We start from the raw sequence: 18,354 nt of genomic DNA on the forward strand, positions 1-18,354 counted from the left end.
ACTCATACTTGGAATCTGGAAGGCAGAAGATGCTGGTCCCTAATATTTGCTGGTCTCCCACATAGGAAGGATCGAGAAGCACTTTTCTAAAAAAAATCTATGCTGGGGAATGTCCATGTGGCCAGTTATTAGAGACAAGACACGGAATGTCATTTTCTGTCTCATTAATGCCAGAAAAGGGTGGGAAGCTGAATTCATCTAAAGAACTTTCAAATTCTGGCATTTCCAAGACAGAAGATGAGGAGGCTTACTGGAACTAATGTGAAGAAAACTTCAAAGAAAAAAAAAAGAGAAATGAAAGAAAAACCAGTAAGTCATTTTGCCACAGCTGGGCTTGGCAAAAGGCACTTCCTCTGTCATGGTGTCTTCTTGACTGCCACCAGATTGCTCTGCTCCAATACTTTTCAGGTTACCTCCTGCTGGTAACATCTTTTTGTAAAATGTGAAATGCTCTTTCAAACGTATTTTTCTTCGATTTTCAAATTGATCATAGAGTCATTTTATAACAGCTTTCCTTCCTTTCATCCTCCTTTTGGCCACCTATTAACTATTAGATTGCCAGCTGTAAAAGAGGACACGACTCCTAAGCATTTAATAGTTGTTCAGAAGAAGACATTTCAGCCGATGGAGCTGGCATGAGAAACTATCAAGTTCTCCAATGTGTTGTTTTCAACCTGCATTTTAATCCTTCACCTCCATTGGTTTCCTATTTTTGTACACAGTTTTGGAGTATTTCCCCCCCACAATTTAGGCTGTCATTATTTCTAGTAGTTGTTAATGCCTTTCTGACCATTGTTACTGCTGTTATTGTTAAGTAGTGACCTGAGGGAAGCTCATTTAACCAAACATTTAAAATGGATATACTTAAATCAAATATTAACTACAGATCAAAAATGAATTTAAAATATGCATTATTTAGTGACAGAACACAAGTATTAAAAACCTAAGCTGTTAAAAATAACTGTAAAAGAATAGGTAACATTTGAAACATTTTTTAAAGTCTTAGATTGACAGCTATTTCAAGTCCCGTGAAAACAACACACCGTTTTTTAAAAAACATGCCTTTGAGTGTGCTAGTTTAAGACCATGCACACACCAAAAAACTGGGTTTGCAACTGTAGTCAAAACATAAAATTAGGTTGCACTCAATTTACTCAGCAGTTTTAAAAGGAAAGGAAGGGGAGAATCTTGCCCTTTTCAGTAGGGCAAACTGCTGCAACCTCTCCTAGCTTGTGCATTCTTCCATATTAATAACTTTTGCCATCTTGACCACCTTCTGATGACTTTGAACATATGTGTCCTGCTTTACATCTGTGAAATGACTGTTGCATGTCATAGTGATAGTTAAGTCAATAGGAAAAAATGTGTTCAGAAGAAACTATTTATAGAAATTCAAAGAAGGAAGCAAGGGAAAGAGAAAGAGATTGGCCTTAGTTGACTACAAGAATAGAATTTACAGAAGTTATAGATTTAGGTTTGCAAGTTCAAAACCAGCTTTACAAATTCAAAATCGGTAACTAAAAATGCACTGGACTATATTATATTTGATTTTATATGGAGAAAAGGGATATATATGGGGTCCTGAAGTTGATAGATTGATATGGCCACTTACTCTTACAAACATGTCTAATTTGGCCATTAGAACAGTCAGAAAATACTGGAATCTTATAAGAGACATCCCGGGATGCGAGAAATCCCCATTGATAGCACACAAAAGGACTCATAATATTGGTGACATATTAGTACACTCAGATGTAACCCACAGAACCCCGACTCCTAGGTCGGTTTTGGTCGGCAATTACCGTTGTGGGCACTGTTCAGTTTGTTCGCTACTGGTGGAAACTAAAATTCTCGTACATCCACACCTATCATTTGAGTTCAAATTTTCCCATTTTGCGACCTGCACCTCGAAGGGATTAGTTTATTTACTTATTTGTAGTTGTAATCTTTCCTATGTGGGTCAAACTCGCAGAGAGATAAGATCAAGGATAATTGAACACAGGAGTAAAATCAGAAATAATTCCAGGAAGTCTATACTCTACAAACACTTTGATTATTTACGCCATAGCCCAGAATCCTTTAAGTTCCATAGCCTGGAAGTGGTTACTCATTCCCAACAAATTGATTTCCACAATAAACTTCTACGGAGAGAAGCATACTGGATTTTCAGATTAAGGACAGAATACCCACATGGTCTGAATGAACCAAATTTGTACAACTGTTACACATAATTTCTGGACCTCAATTATACTATGCATCCCTACTTAAATACATGGAGAGCACCCACAGTGCCATCTGGTGGTTGCTGCTCAAAACCCTTGCTCCTATGGCTCCTACTGAGCTTTCCCTTTTTCACCTGAAGTAATTCCTTTCCCTTTAAATAGAGGGAAACCAAAGATCTTTCCCATACTCGCAGCCAGAACTCAACTTAGAGCAGAGTATCATGTGAATACTCTCTTAATGTGTAAAATACTGTAACATTTCTACAAAATAACCATTCTTAACATAGTAATTTACAAACATTTATAGCCACATTTTGTTCCTTTTATGTAGACACCACCAAAAAAAATTTGTATCTCCCGAGGAGAACAAACTTTCAAGTGTATAATTTTGTAAGTATTCAAATGTGTTGTAACTTATGGTATTTAATGGATATGATCAACAAATATTGATGCAATAACAAGTGTGAAGACTTTACTAATTTCTTAATGTGTAAAATACTTGAATATTAAGTATTTCTACAATATAATCATTTTCAACATAGTAATTTTCAAACTCTCATATCCACATTTCGTTTCTTTGATGTAGACATCACTGACTCAAAATATCTGTATCTCCTGAGGAGAATTTGTTCAAGTGTATAACTTTGTAAGTACTTAAATGTATTGTAACTTATGATATTTAATGATACAGATGTTCTATATGTATGCTACTGGAGTAAAACATTGATTTGTACATTAATTTCAGTCCACCAGAGGAAGGCCTGAGGTAGGCCGAAACCGGTCGTGGTCGGCTGATCCACAAGCTACTTATAAGAAGATACGACTGTACTATAAATTTGCACCATATTGTTTGTTGTCGCTGTGAGATTAACAGTGCAACGTGTTTATATACTGTTGTTGAATTATATCATTGTTTATGTTATACAAGTGGTATTTTTGTTGTATGCATATATATGGGGGCTTTAGCACAGCGGATTAAACCTCCAGCTGCAGAAAATCTTGCTGGTCGACAGTTCAAGCCTGGGTGGGGGTGTGCTCCCAATTGTCAGCCCAGCTTCTGCTCACCTTGCAGCTCAAAAACAGTAATGTGTGTAGATAAATAGGTACCGCTTTGGTGGGGAGGTAATAAAAGGCGCCCATGTGGACATGTCAACAATTTGATTGGGAGACTGTCTAAAGACAAGAAAACTCACTCAACATGGAAGATGGAGCGACAGCACCACCCCATGACTGGGGTCAAGCACAGCCTCCAGATGCCAGGGATGGAAAAAGATGGGAAGCCTTAACCTCTGTTGATGTACTGTATTTGTCAATTGTATAATCGGCATTGAATGTTTGCTGTATATGTGTACTGTAATCCCCCTTGAGTCGCCTCGGGGAGATACAGCAGAATATAAATAAAGTATATATTATATATAATGGTTAGAGAAATGAAGATGGATGAGACATTATGGCAAACTGGTTGATTATGTGAATGGGATAGAAGGGAACAAGGAACTGAAAGTCACAATTAAAATGATCTTCCACATGAAAGGTAATGAATATTAAAATAAATAACTAGGCTGTTTCCAAGGGGAAGGGAGTGGGAGGGAAGGTTTAAGATTGGGAGAAAAGGAAATAATTATGGGAAAAATTGACATGGAATAGTATTAAGTTAATGAGTTATTGAATTGTATATGTGATGTATTTATTTTTATTTCTTTATTTTATTATTATTATTATTAGAGAAAGAGTAATAAATAAGAGTTCTTTTTCTCTCCATCTCTCTCAAAAAACAAACAAAAAACATCAGCAACTGGAACAGATATCTAAATTTACCAAGAGATAACGCTTACAATTTGATATTATAGCTTACAGAACAATGCAGTCTAGCCAACACCACTCTTTCTCTTTAATCACTTTTTAATACCAGGAGTAGACAAACATATCCTCACTGATACCATAGAATCATTGAAAGGAATTTCCATGAGGTCTGTATTCTGTAAAAACATGTATATAAAAACAACAACACTTCAGATTTTGTTCATTGATAAAAATGTACAAGCCTTTGCATTGTTCGCTGCTCTGTGAAAGGACTAGTAATTAAAAAACGAGTTTACGAAGCCACAGATATTTGTATTATCATTGGCTGTCTCTCTAAAATGTGAACAATGCTTCTACAAAACCTTCAGAGCTGGTTCTAGCTCCATGGAAACTGTCAAAGCCAACAGGAGCACTTTCATTGGCAAAAGCAACTTTGAGAAAGCAAACTTTCTTGAACTGCTATTCTAATATTCTTATTGAGGCTTAACACCCCCCCCCCCCCAAAAAAAAAATCAGTCTTGTCTCTTGAGATAAAAATTTTACGGCTTGGTTCTTCATACATAACATTCACATATCTAAACAGTTTATTTAAAATTGATTTGAGTTAAATTACCAGAAACTTCACAAAAGAAGGGGACATTTAATGTTCCTGTGAATCTAGGGTGACAGTTTGACAATACCTCAGATTATGAAGATTATAATAATAATTAGAATGGTTTCTCAATTAGGTTGCAAAACATGACTAACATGTGCATTCAGAACAACTGGGTGCTGTCTGTTGGTAAATGTGTTAAGCGTTATAGACTTTTAATGTTGTGGAAATTATAAGACAATAACTAGGAGTTTTTCAAGACATTTGCAACATTATGATTCCACTTTAACTTCCATGGCTGCTTACTATGGAATCCTGGCAACTGTAGTTTAGTCAAAGGTGCCAGAGAAGCTCCCTTTCTGAGAATCCTACCCCCTCCCACTAAACAGCAAATCTCAGGAATCCATAGGATGTTGCTATGGCAGTTTAGATAGAACCGTGGAGATACATAGCATGCAAAGGCACTTGGTTCCAGCTGTAGATGGCAAACTTCAAGGCACCAGCTTTTTATAGGTTTTTATCCCTAGAAAGGATAAGCCACATAACAAAGCTATAAAGCCTAAATTCTTTGCCACCCAAAAGAGGGAAAATAAAAATATTATTAAAGTGGAATGATATCACTTGAAATATTTTTGGAAGAGTCGTCTCCCCGCCCCCCTCAAATCATTTTTAGATTTCCGTAGAACCTTCAGCCTTCCCACTAATGCATTGGGAACAGATGCCGATGGCTTATACAAAGAGAAAAATCATATAGGTCAGTCTGTGACCTACAAAAATATCTGAAGCAGTTCAAACGCTCAGACAGAAGCTTTTGTACCTTGGGTGATGATTATCTTTGGCTCAGTAGAACCATGAAGAAGCCTTCCTTAGTAATCAGTTATTTCCGATTCGGGCATTCCATGGGAAAAGGCTTCTTACACTCCTGTCTCACAAAGGATAATTGAAACACCTTTTTTTCAGCTATAAAATGTTATTGTAGTGTAAATTACTTCAGTTTTGACTATTTCTTTTAGACAGCAATTGTGAAAACATTTGTACATTTTATAGGGGTGATTTGAATGCAATATTCCTGCTTCTTGGCAGAGGGTTGGACTGGATGGCCCATGAGGTCTCTTCCAACTCTATGATTCTATATGTCCCCTCCCCCCCCCCCCAAAATATCCTCATTTTTAGATTATAAATAAAGCAACCTAGAAAATATGGCATGTTTCTCTGAGTGACTGTGGAAAAGGCAAGTGTTGCTTCTGTTTTCATAACAGTTTTGGTGCTATATCCAGTGCTGAACAGAAAAGACAGGCAGGCTGTAGTACAGGGGACATAAACTGGCCTGCAAAATTCTCTGGTGAATCAGAAGAATAACACAATCTATTTTGAGGCTTTCCTCAATGCAGAAATGAAGAAAAGAAATAAATAACACTAACATGACAACTAAATTCCCCGAATGTTAATTATAAATAATAAAGAAGTCATGCTGACAGAATTAAAAAATATGGCAAGTTACAAAAGAAAAAGTGCATATGTCCAGTTCCCAACATGGATATTGTTGGTGAAATGATAACGGTCCTGAGATTTCCTTGGACAGGAAAGTTGAAAGGAAGCACACTCTGCCTCTGCGAGTTGTCAAAGAACTAAGCTAGTGGGAAAGGTGCAACTTCTACCTTCCAGGAAAAAATATACAGTTGCCCCTCCACATTTATGGTTTTGACTTTTGCAGAATTGATTATTCATGTATTTGATTAAAATATTCTTTCTAGGAAATTTGAGTTCAGAGCTTTCCAAATATTTCACATTGGTTTTAGATGTACATAATGTTGCAACACAGGAATTCGGTTTGTTAAAGCAAACCAGAGGTTGAACCAACCCCTTATAAGAGAAACAGATACATACATAAATTGTAACAGCAATTGAAAACTTTTTATTTTTCTACATATTTTAAAATATATGATGTATTGCTTCTTTCACATAGTTCCAGAGATGTCTTGTTAGGCTTGAGCGGCACATCTACACACTGCAAACAACCCATGAACATGTCACAGCACACAGTTTAGAAAGCTCTGCTCTCTGTCATCCAATGTGATTCTATGGTCAGCTTCCAGCAAAAACTGATGATAGAGTTATGCTGGAAGATCTTGACCTTCCTGGAGAGGTAAAAATAGCAATATCTTTATTTGTAGTTTTCACTTTCACCAGGGTCCTGTTCCCCTAACCTCAGTTAATGTGGAAGGCTGACAACAAGATAAAAGTGACTTGAGTCACTGGAGAAAAAAAGGAAAAGGTGCAGGGAACTTCCCTGCTAGAAGGAAAATTTATCTGCAAGTGGAATTAGAAACTTTTCCTTTTGACTGGAGGATTATGGGAGTTGTAGCCCAAAAAGGTAACTTATATAACATAACCAACACTTCCCTCTTATCTGTAGAACTGAAGGAAAGCATATTCTGGAAAGTCAAACTAAACAGACCACTAGACCAGCAGTGAAAGAAGTATTAGGTGGTCAGGACTCCTGGAAATTAACCTGGGTAAGATACAAAATGGATAAAGCAAGAGGTGATGCTTTGGTAGTATATCCAGTGTTTAAGAGAAGAGACATCTGATGCACTGTCTGTTATTTTAATAATATTTGTTCATGGAGTGATTTTTTTACTCCGAGGCTTAGCAAAGGCAGCATGCCAGGTACAACAGAGAATGCAGTCTAATGAAGTAGTTCAAATAGAGGACAACTCTACAGACATTCTGCAAACAATCCCAGATTCTGCAGAAAATCCTAGGTATTTTGCAGACAACCCCAAATCAGCATTACAGAGTGGCGGGGTAATAAATAGGGGGGAATAAGACATTTAAACAAATGCTTGCCATTATAGTTGGAAAAATATATCCATGTTCCATGAAATCTTGGCAATAGGTGCCCATGTTTTATGACAGTAAAAAGAAGAGGTTGAAGGTAAGATCCATTTTAGGAGATTATGATGATCTTATGAACATCTATACAGAGCCATGAGGGCATGTATGTCAGCATAATTACTCTGTGCATGTGTTCTAATGTGTTTTCAGAGTCAGGCCCAAAAGGCCTCAGAACTAACAGGTATGAAGGATAGGAATGGGATGCAGAGAGAGAAATGACTCTCAGGCCCAGATCCTGAAAGTTTACACATCCCAATTTTACATAAGCTCCCAAAATCAGAATCTAGTTCTGTAATTTAGTTAAGGATGGTTACTTGGTGCCATTAACTAAAGTAGTGCTTCTCAAAGTCCATGTAATGGTTTTGGTCAGTGATCTGTTAGCAACCGTTTTGTGATAAATCTCTGGAAAGAAATAGTTGCAGCCAACCATACAAATATGGTACTGGTCCCTGGCCCATGAAAAAAAAGTCACTCCCAAACACCAGATATACCAAGAACAACTGAGCTACAGAATCTGATTGCAAATGTTCATATAGGAGTTGGCTTAGTACTGTTATCAATCCCAAGGTCATTCCAAGACAGCTTACTGTATGAGGTAAAAGTCAAGATATCAATGTCTTTTATCATAGATTTGGAACACTCTAGGCTAAAAAAAACCACCAGAGAAGGAGACTCTACTGCTCTGTGAGGCAACATATTCCACTTTTAAACAGCTGTTACCCTCAGGAAGTTATTAATGTTTAGGTGGAGTCTTTTTCCTGCAATTTGAATCCATTGCATTGTGACCCATCTTGCTTCAAACTGCTGGTGGGATAGCATCTTCAACTGGACTTCAGGGTAGCCAGCTAGCATAAGAGATGCCTAGAAATACACTATTCTCTTTTCCAGCAGAGGGGAATCGATGGGGCCTCCTGCTATTGACCTCTCCACAGCCTCTAGTATTTGTCACAAGAGGTAGCAATGGTAGGTCTGGTCCATATCAGTCAGAAGGAATTATTGTTTTTGTACACTGATGTTTTTCTGACCAGTGCATATAATTTTTCAACTTGAAATTAAACTCATTGAGCTGTTTTGAATTTTGTTGTAATCAACACTGGAGGAAAAGCATGTGGATGAGCATGCTAGCTCCACATAGCCACCCATTATCATCCTTGTCATTCTCCATGCATTAGTGGGAAATAAATACCTGCTATGGGGAGACTCCTGTGTTTGTGTGGTGAGCACCAGTACAAAATTGGATAGCTTTCTTGTTGCAGAATTTTTACCCACAGCACATGGAGAACGGTAAGGTCAGCTATGGAGGAAGAAGCGTTAGTATGCTTATTCTCAACTCAACCCATTTCCCCATGTGTTTGTTGAACATTAGGGTAGAAGTTCAAGAAGTATTATTACAGCATTGCTGAAATTAAATGAAAATAAATATGTTTCTTGGGTTTTCTTAAACAAGAACTATAGAGAGAGTAAGTGAAACCCACACATTATTATGAGGTATTTTAGTGCTAGTTAATAAAGCAGCTGTATGGTCCCTGTTTCTCCATAAGGAATGTGGAAAAATTAGCTTAAATATTCAAATCACATATATTAGGGAAATTATAATGTAATCAAAGTGTTTCAATCAAAGGGTTCAATGCAAGGCTGGAACTGGGACCATAGCTCAATGGACATGGGTCATACAGCATTAAATATGAATACATTCATGAATATAAATATAAATAAAGACAATAAAAGTATTTTATACTAAGTGTATGTAATTCTGATTATTCTAATGGGATTGTCTTTTCTGTACTTTCTTCTGATGGCTGTAATGCTTTATCCCAAGAGCAATGGTGAAAAGATGAAAAATGTGAAGAAGTGATAGGTCAGGGTTTAGGAGTATATTTTGGACTGTGATGATTTGAGTTTGACAGTTGCAAGAGTTCTGACAGGAATGACTGTAAAATCAAAGCCATCCACATTTCCAAATGTCCCTGAAGAATGGAGTTCAATGACTTTGCACTACATGCAACTGCAGTAAATATTTGTTAGACTTATCCCTTGGGTTCCCCTATCTGCACATCTTATGCAGCCACCGAATGAATAAAATGAGAGTGAAACTCAATTGGTTCACATGACTCACTCATGACAGGGCATCCTGGAAAGTCTTACATGAGTTTGAGGTACCCCAAAAACAATATCTGCTATGAACAACCATGGAGACCTCCACACTGTGCTTACTCTGAAAAGAAGCCTAAATGATTTTAATCTGGGTTTGAAGCCAAGTGTAAAATGAGGGCTGGGGGAGTAACAAAGACATGGCTGGAACACTTAATATTTAAACCGAGAGCTTTCCCCTGTTGAGTAGTGTCTCACAAATGCTAGATGATTTAGGCTTTAATCTTATTACTGGGAATACATCTGAAAGAAGCTCGCTTTTGTGTACGCTACACATATACAAGAATGTATTATAGCAAACAATGGTTTGATACGTTGGAGTTTGACAAAGTACAGTACTCCTGATAGTGTTGGACTGCCACTCACATCAGCCAATGGAAAGGAATGTTAGGGGCAGCAAGTACCATTGAATTCAATGGAAATAAGACTTTATAAATTGGAGCACTGTTAATTTTGTTGACAGGCCACTCTGTTTTATGAAAGTCAGAAAGTTTTAGGAAATAGACCAGTGCTCCCAAGGCTTTCCGTTTCAGCCCTGTAATCTTAAATTTTATATTATCAATGTATATTTATTTATTTATTTAGGGCATTTCTATCTTTTTTTCTCACCTCCAATGAGGGACTCAGGACGGCTTACAGCAGGGAGTTAGTAGATGCCAAAAAAAAAATCATTAAAACACACAGTTACAATTAACACAATTATAAGCATTCAATTAAAAACGGTTTGCTGGTTCAAAACATAATCCAAATCAGTCCATTGCAGTCCACTAAAACATTATTTTCCCAGTTGATCCATTTATTGCACAAACACTTGATCCAAAAGCCAGGATTTCAGTTTTTTCTGAAAGGTCAGAGGAAAGGAGTGGATCTAATATCATTTGGGAGAGAGTTCTACAGCCAAGCGGCCACCATGGAGAAGGCCCTGTCTCTCATCCCCAGTGGTATATGCCTCAATGATAGGCCACATCAGACAAATTGACAGAGCTGTAGCCTGGGATGGGACAGTGAGAAAGAATGAAATGCGGAAAGGAGCATGAGAAGGTGTGAGAGGGCACATCTTCTTTGTTGGAGAGCCAGCATGCCATAATTGTTTCAACGCTGGATTAGGACTCTGGAGATAAGGGTTTGAATGCATGTCCAGCCATGAAAACCCACAAACTAACATTGAACAAGCCACATTTTCTCAGCCTCAGAGAAAGGCAAAGGTAGCCTCCCTCTGAACAAATTTTGTCAAGAAAGCCCTGTAAAGTTGTAAATGACTTGAAGGCAAACAACAACAGCGTCCTCCTTGGGACCGCCTGATTATGGAATGCCATTGTTTTGGAGGCTTGGTTTTGACATCTGTTTTAGCTTATAATATATTGTTAAATATGTCCTTGCCTTTTATATTTTCAATGTTAAATAGTTTTGCATTACATTACATTGCTGAAATTGATTGTATACTACCTTGTTAAAACCAAGTATTAGTGTGTATCATTACAAACAGGTATCATACCTTTTGGGCAGGAAGATTTTTGTGTACATGTAATCTCAAGGCTAGCTCCAAGATTGTATGGGTCCCTGGGAACTATTTTATTCCTTCAGATAAAGGCTGTTGGTTCCATCTTTCTGTGCGGAGAAAAATGGCCTATTACTTCCATCCAGCTGTGCAACTGATGCTGTAACTGTCACCACCACTGCTTTTTTCAGGTGGATGCTGGCTAAGAAACATTTGGCTCCCTATTCATGTGTGCAGTCAAGAGCTGTGCTGCACAAAAGGTGAGCATGCTGTTAATATTTCACTTCTGGCAGAGCACAGAATGACCCTGAGCGTAATGAGAGTCTATGGACAGATGAGTAGGGAAGGTCTTTTCTGCCCTCCATGCCAGCTGGAATATACCCCACGACGCCAGCCTTAGAAAACAATGATGCATGGATCACACCTCTCAACTGTCCTGATTTGGCTTGCAGTCATGATTAAATCTCTATTACTCCTCTTGGTCAGTTCTGCTGTCTCACTTTTTCAGCTTGGTTTCTCTTAATTTCCTCCATTCCTCTTTCATTCTTAACTTACTTCATTTGCTGCAAACAGAGTTCCAAGTGCAAAAGTAGTTTGTGCTCAATTAACTCAGTGAGGGTTGAAGAGAAGTGTGGGAAGAATCATGTCCTTCCCAGTAGACTCAGACCAAGCAAACTACTGCAGCTTATTTTAGCTTGTGTGTTTTTCCTCATTAAGAACTTTTGTTGATGTTGCTAAATCTCATGAGTCTCTATTTTTATATGTGAAATGTTGGAAGGTATGGTGTGTGTGAGCATACATATTAAGAAATAAACAATTGAAAACTGTTATTATTTGCCATATATTACAATAATCACAATAATACATGTAAAAAGGTATCCTGTATGGAGGGTCTGGCATATGCCCTTTACACTGTATTAATACAGAACATCTCAGTGTATAGAAGTATTGTATTCACTGATTACATTCCACTTAATTGGCATTTATATGGATTTTAGTGGTAAAAATATGAGACCTACATGTTGTTCTTTTTTAAAAATCTGGTTTTATATATTGAGTTATACGGAAAACCTATTTTTAGTCATGACACAATAGAAAAAAATAAACCGTAGGAGCATAGAAGAATAAAGTTGAATAAACTAGTTGCGTGTACAAATCATCCTATACTATGGGAATACAGGTGTGTGAGATAAGAGGCGATTATCTCTCTTAGAACAGAAATATGCATATTCACGTTTTCAGCCATGTGGCTGAAAATAATGGAAAGGATTACACTGAAGTGAGTTTTCTAGTAATGTATGACAAGTAATGCTGTTCTTACTATATGTGTGGCCTTTCCCTTAGCACTCAAAGGATAAAAGAATCCTATAGCACTTAACTTAGAAAAATAATTTTATGGCCAAATCTTTCATAGACTGATATAAACCTTTGTGGCAACGAATGACCCCCAACCGTTTCCCTTATAGATTGAACTCTTAATAATAAAGACTAGAATTGTATGCCATGCATATAAGAAATAATACAAGCACTTATTTAATTCATATTATTGTATTCCCTTCCCACTGATAAGAGAGAAATAGATCAGTGAGTGAATACCCATGGGCCTGGAGGGACAGAAGAATCAACTGCAATAGTCAAAGCTGGCTGTTCCACCAACATGCCCTGAAAGGAGCAATACACATGCAGGAACAGGATACTGTGGGAAAGTATTTGCTTTCAACTCTCTCATTTTGAAAATATAAGCAAATGAAATATACAATCTTGTTGATCAAATTAGGAATAAAACCAACAATGATTAAATCTTCTATTTCTGTGATATTTCTACTCTGGCAGTAAATGTTGTTAAACATATCAGTGATGTTTGTACAATCTCATTCAAGAAGCAGCTGACACTTTGCTTTACTCAAGCCATAAATTTGGTAGGTTTGATAAATTCTCCGGGCGGTTGAAAAAGATTAGGTGAAAGAGGATACAATGACACCATTTGTGGTACTTACTTCCTAGAGTCTTTGAAATAATATACTCCATCTTTCCTTGTTCCAGAACTAAGGGTTCAATAGCCCACACTCACAGTGAAGTTGTTTCTGACTATCTTCATGATGCCCATGGACTTTTCATCCTTATCATGGAGTAAACCTGGATAATCTGAGTTAGCCCCACATTAAGGAAAGTCAGGGGTTGCTCTGGAGTTTGCACAAAACTACAGAGTAACCACACAATTTAGGCCCAGTGTGGACAGCATGTTCAGGACTGCTGTGGACCAGTCTGCTGTATGTGTGGGCTGACAAAGAAATTCCCTTTTTCCTGCACAGATGAGTTCAGGGAAAAGAGCGTGGATGGGGCCCATGTCACCACCTTCGGGGTTGCCAGGTGGTCCCTTCTTCCCCTGGTCATATGGGGCCTCTGCTGATGTCAGCATGGGATGCTTGCAGTGGGCAGGAGCAATTCTGGAAATCTATTACTGTCCAACAGTAGTGATAGCAACAGGAAAAATAAGGTAACAGTCCAGAGGAACCAAACTGATTTTTAGCTCAGCTGGATAGTAGGACTTCACTCTGCCATTGCCATGGGTTGAGGATGGAGCGCGTGGCCTCCTTTGTATCCAGTCTGGAGCATTACTGCTTTGAACTGGTTGCAGATTTAGTGGCCAGTGTAGATAAACTCTAAGGTTGTCAAGTGTCCTATGTTATGGAGGAGAAGTTCTCTAATGAAGTGATATCAAAGGAGTCTGTTTTCTTTGAAAGTCTGTCCAGTCAAATCCTGTTTATAGATTTTTAAAAGACTGTAAAAAGGAAATGTAGCTAGGGCTTTAAAGTCTTCTACCCACAGTCAGGACATGGCACCCTTTCACAGTACACATTGGAAGTGCTAAGATTCCCCTTTATCTGCTATGACTAAGTCTTCTAAAATGCAATTTGGAATTTAGGGAGACATTTAGACTCCAGAACTACATAGGATGCAGTCACTGCATTACAAGTATAATCAGAGCACTACATCCATGTAATGTAAAGTCAGGCATGTGTAAAATCTATTTACTGTCTATTGTGAGCTATATTGCATTTCATTTTCAACTATAGCTTTCACAAAGCAGTTAGAAGCTAACATATAACATTTTATACAAATATATTTTATAGCAAAGCATATTCTGTATTCTCATAATTTAAAAGGGGTAGGTAGCAACATGCTTTCCCTCACAAGGCAGCAACAATAGGCACACCTCAATTAGGTACACCACAGCCCAACAAAAAGCACTCATCTGCAAGATTGGCACATACCTCTAACTTTTCAAACATGTAAACTGGGACTCACATGGCCAATCAACATCACTGAGTAGATTGACAAACCAGGATAGTTGAGTGTAAGGTAACATAGATTATACTGCTACAAGATGCAATTTTTGGAAACCCTCCTTAAGAACCTGAAAAAAAGATGGATTACTTGCAAAGAGATGTCCATGTTATCTAAAGATTCAAGGCAACTTGGCTTTAATGGGACCCTACCACATGTTTGCTTGGTTCTCCTCTATACCTGGAAGTCACATTCTATCGATGCATTGAAAAATAAGTTGGCCACCACGTAATAATACCTTTTTTTCTTTATGGCAACATTATCAATTAAACCCACTGCTGGAAAGGGAGAGGAGGGAGCTGGTGGTTGCTACAACAACGACATTGTGTGTATATTGCATCAGGACAGAGGACAAGCCCCTACAAACCTTGAAGCCAACTGTAATTAAGTCCATTCTTGATTTGTCAGCATTTCTCCAAAAGACACTCATTGCTAGATGCTTGTTCTGTGAATATGAAATTATATTCCACATAACACCTGCTAGTAGTAGTGTATACAGTAGCTAGGACAAGAATAGTATTTTATAATAAATAAACAAATGGTTTTCAAGGATGCTTCATAGTATACAGCAAGTACTATAATGAAAGGGGTAGGGATTTCCTGTTTCCTCCCTATAGGTTCCCTTCCTTCAAGGGCTTTCTTTCATTCAAAAAATAACAGCATTAGATCTGATAAAAGCAAAGCACCTATATTTAATTTCTCAAGCAATCTATTATTTTTATTTTTATATCATTTCATCAGTTTGTACTGTTCATACATCCTGTTTCATGTTAGCAGTTATGTACAAATTAACTTGATTTTGGAAATGTGATTGGGGACCCATTCCTAGATTAACACTTCCCTTAGCACTTCTTTCCCTCCACATTTAAAATTCCTATAAAAATAACTGGCAAAAATCTAGTTTGTTTATAAGCAGTAATTTAGTCAATTCTGGCTCCTTTCTAAATATCAATAGGATGTGCACATGGTTAAAACATTTGATTGTCATATCCACACTCCATTTTAAGAGTATTTCTTTAAAAAGGCAATGTATTTTTAGGAAAATGTAGTAACTTGAAAGGCAATGTGCTCTGAATGAGAAATACATGTGTGTTTCTTGTGCTATAAATTCTCTGGAAATGTCTTTTTATTGTAAACCTAGTGGACAGGAACCATATACTTGTTTGTCTGTACCTCACTGATCGCATCATTGACATTAAAGAAATATTAAATTTTCCAAATTGCCATCTCAAATCACTATTGGGTTCTTTTATTAAATGCCATCTTCCTTAAAACCAATGTACCAGTTAAGGGATTGTTTGTAAAACTAATTCTCCTAAGGCTAAAACGATGCCACAGAATATCATCTGATGATTTTATGTCTTATTTCCTCATATATATATATATATATATATATATATATATATATTTAAAAAACCACTTGTATTAAAGGAACTATTTCAATTTAACTAACTAATCAAAGGCAATGTGTGGTCTCCCAGATGTTGGACTGTAAATTCCCTAAATCCCATCCGGTATAGCCAATGGTGAGGGATCATGGAAGATACAGTCTGGCATCAGGAACACCACCAGTTGTGTACCTCTCAATGAAAGAAAAAGTAAAACAGGCACATTTGTTCCTTTGAGATAACTTTTAGCCCCCACCCCTGAGGTTTCTGTGGGCATTAAAACACAATTATTGAGATTGCTGTTGATATCTGGCACCTGTTTTGTTAGAAAAATATGTGGCCTCCATAGGATATTAGATCTATTAGGCAGTCATGTTGAGGTCAGCTGATGTCCTCTCCTTTTGCCTCGTCTTGTACTCATGTTGTATTCTGAAATGGTTATATGACTGGTCAATTAAATAATAATAATTATTACAGTCATGTTGTGAATCTACAACTGGAATGAGTGCTACCATGACACATGGTGTTTATGTGGTATCATGTCATCTTGACATTTGGATTTATTTCTCTTGGTAGAATAAGAATGAGAAATGGGCCCAGACCAAATATCAGGAGAGTTCTGTGCTGGTATGGCTGAAGTAATAAATATGAAGCCCTTCAGGTTCTGTTGGATTAACATTCCCATCAACACTAGCTGGCACAGCCAATGCTGTGAGATGATGGCAGCTGTAGTCCAACACCTGGAGGACCACATGTTCCCCATCCTTGACATAACACAATAATAGATGCCTCTATCTAGATTCTGTTGTTAAACTAAGTGATACAGAATTGAACTTATTATGATTTTATTTTCATAATAACCTACTTTCTAAAATCTAAGAAGATGAAATGCCATCGTGGGAGTATTTCAATCACAGAATGAAGAGGAAAAATTGCAGAAATTGTGATATGACTCCCTTATTTCTGAAATATCAAAATGGAGGGCTGATAGATATGGGTTATTATTTGTCCAGCTTCCCTAAATACTCTATTCAATGATTATCCTTCTTTTGAACAGAATATAGGAAGAGCCCCTCTGGATCTGACCAAAGGCCTATCTAATTTAGCATTCTGGTTCCCCAGATGCAACTAGAAAGCTCATAGGACTCGAGAGTAATAGAGTAGCCATGACAGTTAATGGAAAGAAGCTGTGAATTAGTGCTATACAACATTCCAAATGTACAATATAGATCTGCCGTAAAGTGGCTGAAATGAAACCAAGTGACTATAAATCACTCATACCAGCTCAAGTGGAATGTGCTGTCAGTCACTCCCTGCCAATAAAAGCAGCACATGTACCATACATACAAAGCTACAAAGAACTCCAGATGTGTATTGAATATGCAAACACAGACACACCAACATGTACACATACACATTACCATATAAATTGCATCTGACCTAGATCTTTAACCAATGCGACAAAAATGATACAAGACCAAGCATATAAACCACCACTATGTTAAACATATCCACAGACCAGTCATGGCCAGGATCTGAGGTTGTCTATTTTTGGCATTGCTATAGCTGGTTAGAGAACATTGGACTTCATTAAGGCCTGGACCAGTATTAGGAAATCACAAGGTGGAATTAAAAACCATCAGAAACAGCAACTGCATTTTCTCAGCCTGACAGCCATTTACAGCACACCCTGATGTTTTTCACTAATGGAAATGACCATATATAAAAGCATCCCTATGACTGATGATTGTTACAATTAATCCTAGAGTCACATTTCCTGAGACGGCCTCTAATCAGCCTTCAATCCCTCTCCATCTTTGCTTTCCCCCTCACTCTCACACAAGCCCCCTCCCCTCCACTCCCACCCTTTCCGGCAGCTCAGATGAAAGTCATTGTTACATGGTTAGGATGCAGATGCCAAGAGACAGAAAGAACAGCAGCAAATGCCCATCAGCCCGAGCCAAACTGCAACCCCCCACCTTCCAAAAAAACAGTGATGGAGCCCACAGTTTGGGATTTCATCATGCTCACCATGTTGAAGCTAAGGGAAGATGCTGAAAGGCAAGGAGGGATGGGTGAGCCAGATCCATTTTCCCTTCTCTGGAGGTGGCTTCAGAGCACAACATCAGCATCTATTCACCCCTCCCTTCCTCCTTCCCTCCCTCCCTCCGGCTTGGTGATGCTGAAGATGGAAACCACCCACCCACCAGCAAGACAGCCACCTCCTTCCTTGGAGGAGGAGGAGGAGGAGGAGGGAGGTTGATGAGCTCACAGAGACAGAGTCTCGAAATTGCAGCATGCACCGCCTCCTCCTCCTTCTCCTCCTCCCCTGCTGCGGTGCTTTGCTCTCTCTGGGCACCATGGCAACAGCCATAAAAGATGGAGGGGAAGCAAGGAGATGGGGATGGTGGTGGTGATGGGGAGGGCTGGAAGAGAGAGTCAAGCTCACTCCAC

General features: G+C 38.1%; 1 protein-coding gene and 1 long non-coding RNA gene across 2 annotated transcripts in view; one reads left to right on the forward strand and one right to left on the reverse strand.

Annotated features, from left to right (window-relative positions):
• The window catches only part of LOC137096052 (uncharacterized), a 124,575-nt gene extending 121,725 nt beyond the window's left edge, over positions 1-2,850 (forward strand). Inside the window, exon 3 of the long non-coding RNA XR_010909185.1 lies at positions 2,809-2,850. This is a non-coding gene — a long non-coding RNA (uncharacterized lncRNA). The remainder of the gene's footprint in view (positions 1-2,808) is intronic.
• The window catches only part of JAKMIP2 (janus kinase and microtubule interacting protein 2), a 128,687-nt gene extending 110,536 nt beyond the window's left edge, over positions 1-18,151 (reverse strand). Inside the window, exon 1 of the mRNA XM_060765133.2 lies at positions 17,932-18,151. The gene's annotated coding sequence lies outside the window, so the exon portion shown is untranslated. The remainder of the gene's footprint in view (positions 1-17,931) is intronic.
• Between the last annotated feature and the right edge of the window lie 203 nt (positions 18,152-18,354).

Source organism: Anolis sagrei, chromosome 2, assembly GCF_037176765.1.
Source record: "Anolis sagrei isolate rAnoSag1 chromosome 2, rAnoSag1.mat, whole genome shotgun sequence".
In the NCBI taxonomy this organism is placed as follows: Eukaryota; Metazoa; Chordata; class Lepidosauria; order Squamata; family Dactyloidae; genus Anolis; species Anolis sagrei.